This window comes from Mirounga angustirostris, unplaced genomic scaffold, assembly GCF_029215605.1.
Source record: "Mirounga angustirostris isolate CCGP_5_RB_7025 unplaced genomic scaffold, mMirAng1.0.hap1 SCAF_2, whole genome shotgun sequence".
Taxonomy (NCBI): domain Eukaryota; kingdom Metazoa; phylum Chordata; class Mammalia; order Carnivora; family Phocidae; genus Mirounga; species Mirounga angustirostris.
Window position 1 is genome coordinate 48,685,269 of NW_026991710.1, and position 13,553 is coordinate 48,698,821.

A 13,553-nucleotide genomic window follows, 5' to 3' on the forward strand; every position below is an offset into this window, starting at 1 on the left:
TTAAAGGAGTGAATAATATACAAACTCCTAGAGCACCATAAAAATATTTACTATTGTAATATAGAGCAGTTTGTTCTTAGTGTGGGATAGAATTAGTAGAAAATTTGCATTAGAGAAAATATAAATCTCTGATTATTAAAAAGGTCTGTAATTATTTAAAGCATTGAGTCAAAACCACTACAAATCTACTTTTATTTGGGTCTTTAATACTCCCTAGGAAATTTTCTTTCAGGTGTCTCTCTTATACATTCCCCTTAATAGATATCCTTAAATTTTCACCTGTCTTCTCAAAGCTCCTATATTACTTATGCCTGATCCTCAGTCTACTTTACTGAGTAAATAAGGGACATCAGCCAAGAACTCTTTCAACTTCCTTCGAGGCCAACAACAAAGCTATTAGGATCTACATTTTCCCTATCTTTTCCCCCCAGTCCTTCAGTGAGAGACTATTCATCAGCTGTGTTCTCAGTTTTACCATCACTCACCTGATTGGAGACCCTGCTCTAACAATCATCAAGTCTGTAACTGGAACAAATCTCATTTGAGATCTATAAATACCTAAAGCTCAGCATATCCAAAATTGAATTTGATTATTAATCCTAGAAAGCCATTTCCCCCCCTCTTTCCTTTCTGAGTAGATAAGACAACCATCTAATCCTTCTATGAATTCAGCACATTAGTAAAATTTAAAAACAAGTCATCTTTTTGCTTTAGATCCATTCTTTCTCGCTTTCCGTAAAATTACACTAGCTTATCTATCATCATCTATGTTTTCATGTTTGAAAACCTGCAACATTCTCCTACCAGGATGTCCTAACTCTAGATGAGGTATTAAAAACAAAAGAAAAACAAAGAACTCCATAACTAAAATACCACTCTCTGGCAAGTGGTGTGTTAGAAACAGCTCCTACCAATTCATGAGAGCCAATAGTTATATATTCAGGGATTTTTTTTTTAATGAATTTTCAAACCATTGGTAGCTTGAAATTAACCATGAATGGAGCAAGTTCTTGTACTACAGAAGTTAACAAACACTTCAGTTTATTTACCAGCACACATTAGGTCTTCACTCTGAAGCAACACTAATACATTTTTTAAAGATTTTATTTATTTATTTACTTACTTACTTACTTACTTGAGTGGGGGGAGGGGCATAGGGGAAGGGAGAGGGAGAAAATCTCAAGCAGACTCCACACTGAGGACGAAACCCAATGTGGGGCTCTATATCACAACCTTGAGATCATGACCTAAGATGAAACCAAGAGTCAGATGCATAACTGACTGAGTCACTGAAGCACCCCAATACTTTTTCCTTATTTGAGAGAGAAAAAGAGTGCATGTGCATGGGCACACGTGAGTGGTGGGGGGAGGGACCGAGGTGGAGAGAGAATCTCAAGCAGACTCTGTGATGACTGCAGAGCCAGAGGCAGGGCTCCATATGGGGCTTGATCCCACAACCATGAGATCATGACCTGAGCTGAAATCAAGAGCTGGACACTTAACTGACTGAGCCACCCAGGTGCTCCACAACACTAATACCTTTAAAGTGTAATTCTTATGTTTGTCATTCTCATGCTTAAATTCCTTAAGTCAACTTGGCCCCCTTCTACTCAACAGTGGCAGTGGAGGAATAGGACTTATCAACCTCCACACCTTTGCTGTTTTTCTACTTGGTAAACCCTTCTGTCCCTGTCAAAAAACTTAATGCCCTCATGCCTGTCCCAGATCAATAGAATCACCAACCTCAAAATTTTAGAATGGCCTGTCACCTGCATCTCCCTGTTACATACATACTTCTCCTCCAGTGGCCTTTCACCCCAAATATTGGGTAATGTTGCCCTATGACTCTGGTCCCAGACACATTTTGTAATCTGAGCTATCCGCCCCTCCATCCTTTCCACCATATCTGGGGTCCCAATGCTTTAGTGTGACTTAAAAACAAATCTGACATTTCTCTAGTTTAGATCAATCACTGGGGACAGAGGAAGCACTGGGCCATCATCATCATCATCAGGAATCAGGAAATAAAAAATGCACCTCACACCCTGGGCAAATGTAAGTTTTACCAGACTTTTTAGACCTAATCAGAATAACCTTAAAGATAAAGAAAGAAAACTTAAGACCTTTCTACAGTAACATCAGTCCCAGCCACTGTGCTGAATAGGGATCTGATAGAGATCTGAATAGCGATATGATAGGGGTGAGAATCTTTGCTGATGGCCAACCATTCTGTCATTAAGGACTGAGATATGCGTGTCAGCATGTGACCTGAGGATCACTTTCTAGCCCTTGACCATCAGTATTAGAAACTTTACTTCAATGACAGATGCTCCCCGATTCTCACTGTTGTCACACACCTGGTTACATCACACCAAAAAAATGGCAGCTATGGACTAAGTCCTGCCTGCTTACTCGCCCCTGTGTACAGGCTAAACTACCCCCAAAGAGTTGATACCTTGATACCCTGAGGTCAAATTACTTTTGACCGCATGTCTGATGTGCAGGCTGTGAAGGGTAATGTGACAGTTTGTGATATTCCTGTCTTTTAAGTAATCCCAGTTAAGTAAAATTTATATGTCATGATACAGGCTTAAAATGTAGTCTATAAAACAAAATGTAGTCTATAAACACATTTCTGAATAAAACAAAACTATAAACTCCATAAGGGCAGAAATTTTGTCCGTTTTACTCACTACTATATCCTCACCACCTAAAACAGTGCTTCACATATCCTGGATACTTAATAAATATTTGTTAATTTAATGAATACATGGCAGTAGGAACGTGTTGTTAAAAGGAATCCAGAGGAGAGAATTGATAACTATGTTTCAAAAGCACAAGCACAGTGCTATCCCCTAGGACACAGAGGAAATCATAGTTCCGCCTTCAAGCCATTATCTGTCTGGATGAGGCCATAAAACTCTGAACAAGACCTTGGTTTTCTCTTCCTTTGAACATGCAATGTAGGATGTCTGTGTTTCTGATCAGCGTTTTTACTAAAGAAAAAGCTCTACTTGTTTTCAAAGTCTTTTGTTTGAAATAGAGATAGTCTAGGTATGTCCCAAGTGACTTATAAGACCTGCTAAGCTTTCTAGCTTCTCATCTCAGTCAGTGATTGATCATTTATTTTGCTTTAAAAAAATCCCATAAAATTATGTGAATATTTTATAATTGCAAATATTGGCTGAAAATTGATTTAAAGAAGGAGAAATAAGAAATAATTAGTAAAGAATGGGCAAAATGTATGATGATTCATCATGAATTGCAAATGACCTTTACATGTGCCTAAATCATCATTGTTAAGACCCAAATCCTATGGTTGGAAACACTGATTTTCAATCAAATTGCCCTTTTAGACATTCTGTCAAGTTAACCAGTCAAAGGAGGCATCCCAGAGTAAGAAACTGGAGAGACAAAAAAGGAGTAAACAAGGTGGAAGTGAAGGAGGAGGAAAAAAAGAAGATACTACATGTATAAAACTCTAGACTGATAGAAGCAAGCATGCTTATCTTTGGAGCAGAGAGAACAAGAAATCTCTTGTCAGCAATATCACAATATCTGATATGTATTAAGCACACTATAAATACTTGTGAATTATTTAATTTTGCTTACATGTATCTTGTATCATGAATATGTATTATTTTTGTGCTAGAAAAAAACCATGAACAATGAAAGGAAATAATGATAGTTTTTTTTTTTTTTTAAGATTTTATTTATTTATTTGACAGAGAAAGACATAGTGAGAGGAGGAACACAAGCAGGGGGAGTGGGAGAGGGAGAAGCAGGCTTCCCGCAGAGCAGGGAGCCCGACGTGGGGCTCGATCCCAGGACCCTGGGATCATGACCTGAGCCGAAGGCAGGAACATAACAACTGAGCCACCCAGGTGCCCCAAGAATGATAGTTTTTAAATAAACCCTATGGGGCCCCAAATTACCAGTTTTGGCAAAACAGGTGACTAGGGATGTTCATTTTCGCCCAGCAAGTCAATTCAAGCACATTTGTCATATACACCAATGTCCAATAATAACTCTAAACTGTTCTCATTGCTCAGCCAACTGTAAGTTCTCTGAAGAGAGGTGACAAGTTGACCATTGTCTTATCAGCACCTAGCTCAGTACCTGCAGCTCACTGTACACATTTGACAAATAACTCTGGACGGAATGAGTATATGCGCTTTCTAACACTTGTATACTTAGTTTAGAATGCCCTGTTGATGATTTCCAAATCTAAACATCCCATGCCTCCTGAACATTTTCATTTGTGTGTCTCACAGACACCTCAACACAAAATTTCAAAACATGTCCCTTTTTCCATGCTCAATGAGCAAATGGCACCACCACAATTGAGGTCATTAACTTTTGATTACCTTAGATTTCTCCCTTCTCAATGGCTGACTCCCTTCATTAATTACTAAGACCTATAGAGTCTCCCTTTCTAAATCCCTTGAAATCATTTCACCTTTGCTATTTCTCCTGTCATTTTCCAGGCTTTCATCCCTTATTAACAGGATTATAGTCATATCCTTCTAATTCCACTAACTTCCATCTCATTGTTACCACAGTGACATTTCTAGAATGTAAATTTGATTAGTTTTTACGCCTTTAAAAATCCTTTAATATCACTGGGATACCTTTTAGGATAAATTTTAGACTCTACTTTAAGGTAGTCCTTTTAATAATCTTTTACATTAAGAAAAATGCAGTTTTAGAAAGAATTTATAACCCCCAAAGGAATTTATAAGTACTCCCAAAATTTTGCTACGAAGTATGAGATATCCCATATATATATATGATATCTAACATGAGTTATCTACAAAAAATAAAATGTAGGGTAATTGTCTTCATGATTCTAATAGTATCAGCAGATCCAATCCCGGTTTTAAGTATTCACAAAACCATAAATTTTTCATGTGGTTTTTGCTCGTGCTTCTTTTTTTCCTGTGCTTATTTTGACATTGCTAGATAGATATACAGCCCTTTGGGCCTAGGTAACATGACACCTCAGCACTCTATGTAGCTCTAGAAGTCATAGATATTGAGGAAGGGTTAATAATAACCCTTAGGGGGCGCCTGGGTGGCTCAGTCAGTTAAGCGGCTGCCTTCGGCTCAGGTCATGATCCCAGGGTCCTGGGATCGAGTCCCACATCAGGCTCCCTGCTCTGCGGGGAGCCTGCTTCTCCCTCTCCATCTGCCTACTTGTGCTCTCTATCTCTCTGTCAAATAAATAAATAAAATCTTTAAAAAAAAAAAAATAACCTTTAGTATATTTTTTCTCCAAGAGTCCTGTCTCTTTTCGTTCACTAATTTCCAAAAAAGTTTTCCTGCATTGTTAAGTGTTTTAGCTGCAGGAGACAGTCAGTATTCTTGCCTTGTTTGTTCTATATCATGTCTCTTAACTGCAAGTTCTCTGGAGCTGCAACTTTTATTTGTCTAGGACTGGTCCACCATGTACATTTCCTGTCTGAAACAGTGAATAATAATCACCTGGTAACTACAATGTGAAAGAACAGCATGAACAGAGCTGCAAAGCAAAATCATGATTCAGAATGTCACAATCATCTTGTGCACTCACTTTTGCATCAAAGTGGTAGAAAGTCCGATTGCTCTCTCCTCCTCATTTAAAATAGTCAACACATCGGGGTGCCTGGGTGGCTGTCATTAAGCATCTGCCTTCAGCTCAGGTCATGATCCCAGGGTCCTGGGATCGAGCCCCGCATCAGGCTCCCTGCTCTGCCAGAAGACTGCTTCTCCCTCTCCCACTCCCCATGCTTGTGTTCCCTCTCTCACTGTGTCTCTCTCTGTCAAGTAAATAAATAAAATCTTAAAAAAAATAGTCAACATATCTATTTATTTCTTCATGTAATGCTATCTAGTTTTTTTTTCCTATTCATACTTTATGTGATGAAGCCTCAATTTTGACAGATAAGCAGTTAGTTGCATTCAATTTCTGTCCTTTCCCCCCCATGGACACTACATTATAGATGTTTCTTTTTTAATGCAATCAAAATTTACTATTGAGCATCTCATTTTTTACTAACCCAAAGGCTAAATATTTATCTAATTTTTATGTGACATTTTATTCTTATGCTTTTCTTGCACAAATAAATTAAAACAGAGGGAGAGTTCTATTAGAATGCCTACATCTACAAACAAATGTCATTTATAATAAAGCTATATTCAGATCCCAAATGATTACCTATAGAAACAAATATTGAGTTTTACAAAGAATTGTCTAAGTCTATAGAAGCAGGGTGCTCTATTGTGTCTAACCATATATAGGTAAATTACAAAAAAAAAATGGCCACAATTCCTCTATTCCTCTATGCATGCATCTTTGCAATGTGACTTTGCTGTATCAGGTGATGAGCTCTCTCTCTCCACATGTTGCATCTGCATTTGGCCATGTGACTCACTTTAACTGATTAGACATTAGCAAGCAGGATGTAAGAAGATGCTTAAAAATCACTTTTACATTATGGCTTGTTCCCTCTTACTGTTGGGACCCTTTTCGTCACCATGTGAAAAAGCCCCAGGCCAGCATAATGGAGCACAAGGAACCACATGAAGCAGAAGCAAGTTGAGGATCCCTGCACCTGCCAACATAAAATTCAATCATCCTAGACTCTTCAGCATTAATCAAGCTACCAGTTGAGAATAGATATCAATTACGCTAATCCAGACCAGAATAATCACCTAGAAGCTGACCTAGAGACATGTGAGTAAATGAAATGGTGACTGTTTTAAGTTTTGGGCTAGTTTGTTATGTAATAATAGATAACTGATAGAATAGCCATTTGCTCTTTGTATTACAGACAGGTAGCAAAGACAATGGTGCAATTTACAGCTGCAAATTAACAGGCTATATCTTGTTTTTTCCCACCAAAAAGTAATTAACTTCTTTTACTCTTCCCTATGTTTGTTTGTTTGGTTTCTTTTCTTTTGTCTCTCAACCTGCAAAAATTATTATCCAAAATCCCAAACCACTCAAGAAAGCCAATGACACTAAGGGAATTCAGAAACTAGAAAAGAGAGCTATTATGTACATATTTTAATTGCTACCATTTTCATTGATCTACTATTAAGTCTGATCATAATACCTGTATATATTTCTAGGACCTCTAAAAGTATAAATGTGGTTTATAGAACCATATTAATTTTAAACAATACCAATATAAAAAAGTAACTGGCTATCTCAGAAAGTTTGTTATAATAGAATTTAATAATATAAAAAGTTACATTTACAGAATCTTGTAATTTAAAACCATTCTAGCTTGATAAATATTGGAAAGCCAGATAAATATTGGAAAATGATGAGCCCAGAATTCAAAGAAAAATAGCCAAGTCATTGTTCATTTGATTATATTTTCTTATGCCAGGTAATGTTTCATAGACCTCTAAGTCTTATATCTAGTCAATAAATAATCTGAATTATTATAACCCATGGTGTGAATCATATATATAATATGTACTGGTATTTTTTATTATTATAGTATCTTATAGTCATAAGCTCCAGGGAGGGGAGGGGTCTTAAAATGAAGTTGTCTGAAGTCCTAAAGTGAATCTCAAAATTATCAAAATCATTCTTCTATAGTTCATTTTTGCTCAAAGTATCCAATTCTAAGTATTCTCTATGTAAAATGAACTACAATATTCTCTTGTTGTAATGTATATATATGTATACATATATATATACACACATACATACATACATATATACATCTCTTGTGTCTTTTTTCCCCCACAGGGAAAATTATTCATCTGTAACAATGATTTGCATTGCTTAGATAAGCTTTCTTTCAGTTCTGGGTGGAGAAACCCCAGAAAATAAATATCCAGATATAATAGTATATTTATAATTCTATCCAAAAGGGTTTGCTCTGCTTTCTGTTTGTTTTTTCATTCTTATATTTGCGATAGGCTATGAGCCAGCCTGCCTTAGGCCAGATGACAGCATTAAGAAACAGAATATAAGAACTAGAGAACACTGGCAAAGCAAGAACAGCAGAAGGACCTTACTGGTAATAGGGGAGACCCTTGATTATGATTTGGATTTGTCCTCAGGCTAATGGTTAAAAATTAAAATTTAAAAAAGAAGGGGCGCCCCTGGCTCAGTCGTTAAGCATCTGCCTTCGGCTCAGGTCATGATCCCAGGGTCCTGGGGATCGAGCCCCACATCGGGCCCCTTGCTCAGCAGGAAGCCTGCTTCTCCCTCTCCCACTTTCCCTGCTTGTGTTCCCTCTCTTGCGCTCTCTCTCTGTCAAATAAATAAAATCTTTAAAAAATAAAAAAATAAAATAAAAAAGAAGAAGAACAAGCCTGATAGCCCTGCTCTCATGGTCTCCTCTTACAGGATAGATTCTGTACTCTGGAAGAACTGCATTCATGACTGAACTTGGAGTTTGCCCTCAGGAGGAATAAGGCTGACATCAGAGCAGCTCCCACACTTAAATGTGGATCTCTCTTACTGTTTGCTTGTTTAGTGGTTAAGCAAAATGAAAGAGAACTTCAATCAAATATAAACTGTCATTATAAAGACATTCTAAAGTCTAATCGGGATTCACCATCCTCACCTACCAAAATATATCTTCATATGCTACCTTACAGCTACTTTGCAACTTCTTCAATCAGTTGGGCTTTATGCTTCCTAGCATCTGCTTCCATGACATGACTATAACCAAGGCAAATATATTAATAGCATTATCTGCCCCTTAAATATACTCAAATGCGGCATTAGACTTTTTTAATTCTCTCCTCTCAAAATAATAATTTACAACCCTTACATATACTATTTTCTGTGTCTATCGAAATTAACCGGCACTGTAATATAATGTATTATTTATATTGCTCCTAGAATTTAAGCTCTCTGGTGCTTTAGAGTATTTTAATTTATAAAATTATCTTCTCTCATATCACATGACAAATAAGTCATCACAATCCTTCTCTTAAACTTATTAATGTGAGCAATGAAACAGGACAGTAAGAAGACCTGAAACCTGTGAAAATCAGACTGGGAGAGAAATGCATATACTACACCTTAAACTTTGCTGTCTGCCAAGGCTTGAGTTGAATATGTGTTTTGTATGAACAACTTAAAGATTATGAAAATTACATGGAAAATAAGTATATGTAAGAACAAAAATTAACAGCAGCGATTTTTGTTTAACGGCAAAGGCCTGAGATATACTAGAAACTTTGTGCATGATGAAGACAGTACAGAACTAAATCAGGGACATGGGATAATCTACTTATTTCAAGTAGGCTCTAGAATTAGCTCCTGCTTTTTCCTGGCAACCAACGCAATAAGAAAAATACTGAAAATATAGATTTCATTGTTGGACAAATGGGAATATTCAAGTGCATTTTGAAAGCAAATACATTCTTTGCACTCAAATCTGGGCAGCACCCACACTGTGCTTCCTAACATCATAATAAGTAGGGTTTTCAGATATGATTTTATAATAGATACAGAATCATTTCTCAAAAGGCTGTGTCTTCTAATAAGCACTGGTAGATGAAACCCAGGACATGAAACTAAGTGATAACTCAAGAATGAGCAACTAAAATAATATCCAGGTATTTTAATTTATTGTCCTCTAAATTAATACAAGGGATGTGTTTAGAAAAAATTACTTTCTTTTTTATTTTATTTTATTTTATTTATTTATTTGAGAGAGAGAATGAGAGACAGCACAAGAGGGAAGAGGGTCAGAGGGAGAAGCAGACCCCCCGCCGAGCAGGGAGCCCGATGCGGGACTCGATCCCGGGACTCCAGGATCATGACCTGAGCCGAAGGCATTCGCTCAACCAACTGAGCCACCCAGGCGCCCGAAAAAATTACTTTCTAAATAGGATGACATAATTGACCTGTTGTTTACATTCTCTCTTTCAGATATCACATGTTTACACAGAGATTTTGGCAAGCACTGGATTACATATGATTCAAAGTTCAAATTTCTATTTCTACAGAATTCTGTCATGGAAAATGGTTATAAGAACCATATCTTATATTTTCATAGTTCTTTAAATTTTATAAAACACTTTCTTTTCTATCATCTCCTCCAAAACAAAACCAAAAAACCCTTGGATTACAGACATTTTTATTTTCCATTTTACAGATAGGAAAACTGAGGCCTTCAGTAAAAGGTGGATTGCCCAAGATCAGTTTATTTATTCAACTGACATGAAGACTCTATCCACTGCCTCCTTTTTCTCATCCTAGGCACAGTGTTTGCAGTGGGGATACATTAATAAATGATGATGAGACAGACATGGTCTCTAAACTTTAGGGCTCTCCACACAGGTCTCTCATTCATCAGCCACGTCATCTGAATTGCCTCTGCAAGCCCCGACACAACCCTTAATCTCTAGGCCACCTCAAACTTTTACAGAGAGATCTGAAATACAGCACGAGAGGACATTTACTGAAAGTTTGTCTCTATTTTTTATCCAAGATCGAGTAATTATTTTTTTATTGGTAAGGACCAATAAAAGTCCTGTGTTTCACCTAATTTCTTCCCAGCATTCTGAATGTGAACAGCAAAATCTTTATAGGTAGATTCTTCTGTTCAAGTCTGAGGTGAGCCACTCTTACCAACTTTCCAAAGTATGAGAATATTACTTTATATACCCAAGATTCAGTGACCTCAAGTATAAAAAGCAGATATTAATACTGTCTCAAAGGATTTTCATAATCAGATCACGATCAGATGTTAAAACACTTAAAACATCGGACACACACTAAATGCTCATTAAAACGAAATGCTTACTATTATATTAGCCCCTGCCTGCACCGTACCAGCACATGTGAATCTCAGCTCACGTTAGAGTTTAATTTTCTCCAGCTCAGCTTAATTGCTTACTCCAAATCTATTCTGCTCAGGTGGCTAAATACGTTCTCCTTCTCACCCCTCCACCAGGGTTGTGCCAGGGGCCTAGAGCCATCTGTGGTGGCGGGCACTTGGTTAAGGGAGGGGGCTGGGATATAAGGTCCTCTGTCATCTGTTGGCTATATTAACTCTTTTGTGTTATGCTTGTGGCAGGGAAATCATGGTCATGGCTGCCTCAGATTGCGAGTTGTCCCCTGCCACCAACCCTCTCTTGGGCCTAGCTACCTCTCTATTCTCAGACCGACATATTTCCATGTACTCTCCCTTCCATTTTTCCACTACCCAGAATATCTTTTTCTAGGCAAGAAAAAATATCCTTTCCATCTCATAACACTAGCTGTACATCCTCTTCTCACTCTGGGGTTTAATTATTTGGAGAAAAACTATCATGGAGACCACTGTTTTCCCCTTTCTTCTAAATAAAGGAAAGAGGAAAAACATATCCTATAATGCCTCAAAATATTATTTGATCTTATAATTTTGGTCCTTCAAAGTCTGAGACCCAGTGGCTAAGTGTACCACTCTCTGTGGCTAGCTTTCCCTGATGCCTACTGGCACTCCACCTCCATTTAAAAACAGTGTTGAGGGGGGCTCCTCGGTGGCTCAGGCGGATAAGCATCTGCCTTCGGCTCAGATCACGATCTAGGGGTCCTGGGATCCAGCCCCACATTGGGCTCTCTGCTTAGCAGGGAGTCTGCTTCTCCCTCTGTGATCTCCCTCACTCTTGCTCTCTTTCAAATAAATAAATAAAAATAAGTAAATAAATAAGTAAATAAAATCTTTTAAAAGATAAATAAAATTTAAAAATAAAAACAGTGTTGATTCCCAATTGTCTGCCATATCATCTGCCTGCCTGAGACAAGAACAGTGCACCCCACTTACCTCTGAGAAGTCTGGCTCTAAGCTGAGAGTCTGTGTAGGATTTCTCAGGCCTGGCGGTAGGCAGTCGGCGGGGGCATGAGCTGGCAGTTCTCCTGGGGAAGCTGGCCCCCGCAGACCTGCGCACAGCCAGTGCATCGGGGTCACTGGTGCTGCACTGAGGTTTCAGCTCCCCCCACTCTCCCCGGCCAGCCACGCTCTTCCGCAACGCTGCATTCTTAGCCCAGACACCTTCATTCACAGGCCTCTTTTCAGGGGCCTTCAGCTGAGCCCTGCCCCCCCAGGTGCATCCGCTGAGACCTCCTCATGCGGAAGGGAGTGTCTTGAAACACTTTTCTCCACTCTCAGAGCTCAGTTAGCTCTTACCTCTCTCCCTCTGCTCAGCCCACGGGTCCGTTAAATGGCTTTTTGTGCAGGGCTCCTTTGGGAGTGAGATGATGCAGCCCACCTGGGTGCTGATCCACCTGCTCTTCTGGTGAGATTCCGTGAGGAAAAGTAAAACATTGTGGGAGCCAGCACTCTCTCCTGTTCAGCCTCTTGCTTATACTGTCACAGTAAGTGATTAAAGGTGTGCCTGTGACTTTCCTTTTGGCTGGGTGCCTTAATCAACTACTCTGATAACCTGGCAGCTCAGCTCTCTCCAGTTTAGCCAAGCTCTTGACAACCCTCTGGACTTCTGTCGCTGTATTCCCTAGAACTACATTTTTTTCTACCTCTAAATAACTTAATAATCTAAATACTTCTTTATACCTGTAACTGTGCCTGTGGCCTCTTCTCCTCTCCTTGTGTATTATCTGAATTTCAGTCCCAGGATGGTTTGCCCTGCTCCTCTGCAGAAGCCAGGGACCAAACCAGTACTGCCATGAGATTACAATATGTGGGAGAATTAGAGTTTCTCTTCCAACTCCACCATTTTTCATCTATAAAAAAATACAGGGGCGCCTGGGTGGCTCAGTTGGTTGGGCGACTGCCTTCGGCTCAGGTCATGATCCTGGAGTCCCGGGATCGAGTCCCGCATCGGGCTCCCTGCTCGGCGGGGAGTCTGCTTCTCCCTCTGACCCTCCCCCCTCCCCTGCTCTCTCTCTCATTCTCTCTCTCAAATAAATAAATAAATAAATAAATAATCTTTAAAAAAAAATAAATAAATACATATGCTTTAGATATCATAAAGTTCCTTTATGTGTTAAAAGCATAGGAAAAAAATTATATGGGCCTATTATCTGTAGGAAATAACACTTTTTTTTTCTCCTCCAAGGAATTTCTCATGTAGTTTGCTGTGTTGAAATTTATATTTGCTTTGGAATCAGAGCAATGTGGATTCTGATCTCAGCTCCTCCTACCTCCTGGAGTAACTTTCTTGAGGCTCAATTTTCTTAAATGTAGAAGTGATTAATACCCCTTCCATAAGATTACTAAGTAAATAAAACTAAATAAAAATAAAAATAAATAAAATCAGTAGCATATGTAATATACCTAGGAATGCACTTAGCCTAGAGTGTACACTCAACAAACGCTACTAACATTTCGTTTCCTTAAATTGCAAGTAAACAAATATGCATAAGAGACATGATTAGAATTTTTATATGAAGAGAGGAAGCTTTATTAATTTATTATCTTATCAATAAAATAACTTGTTGACCTATTGATTTTTTTTGACCTATTGATTTTTGATGGTGCTTTATCCTAACGTGTCCATAAGGATGAATTAACTATAAATACACTCTCAAATGCACTTTTGAATTAGCATTTTAGATAGATTATTTTTCACTGATGCTCACTTAGGTATTG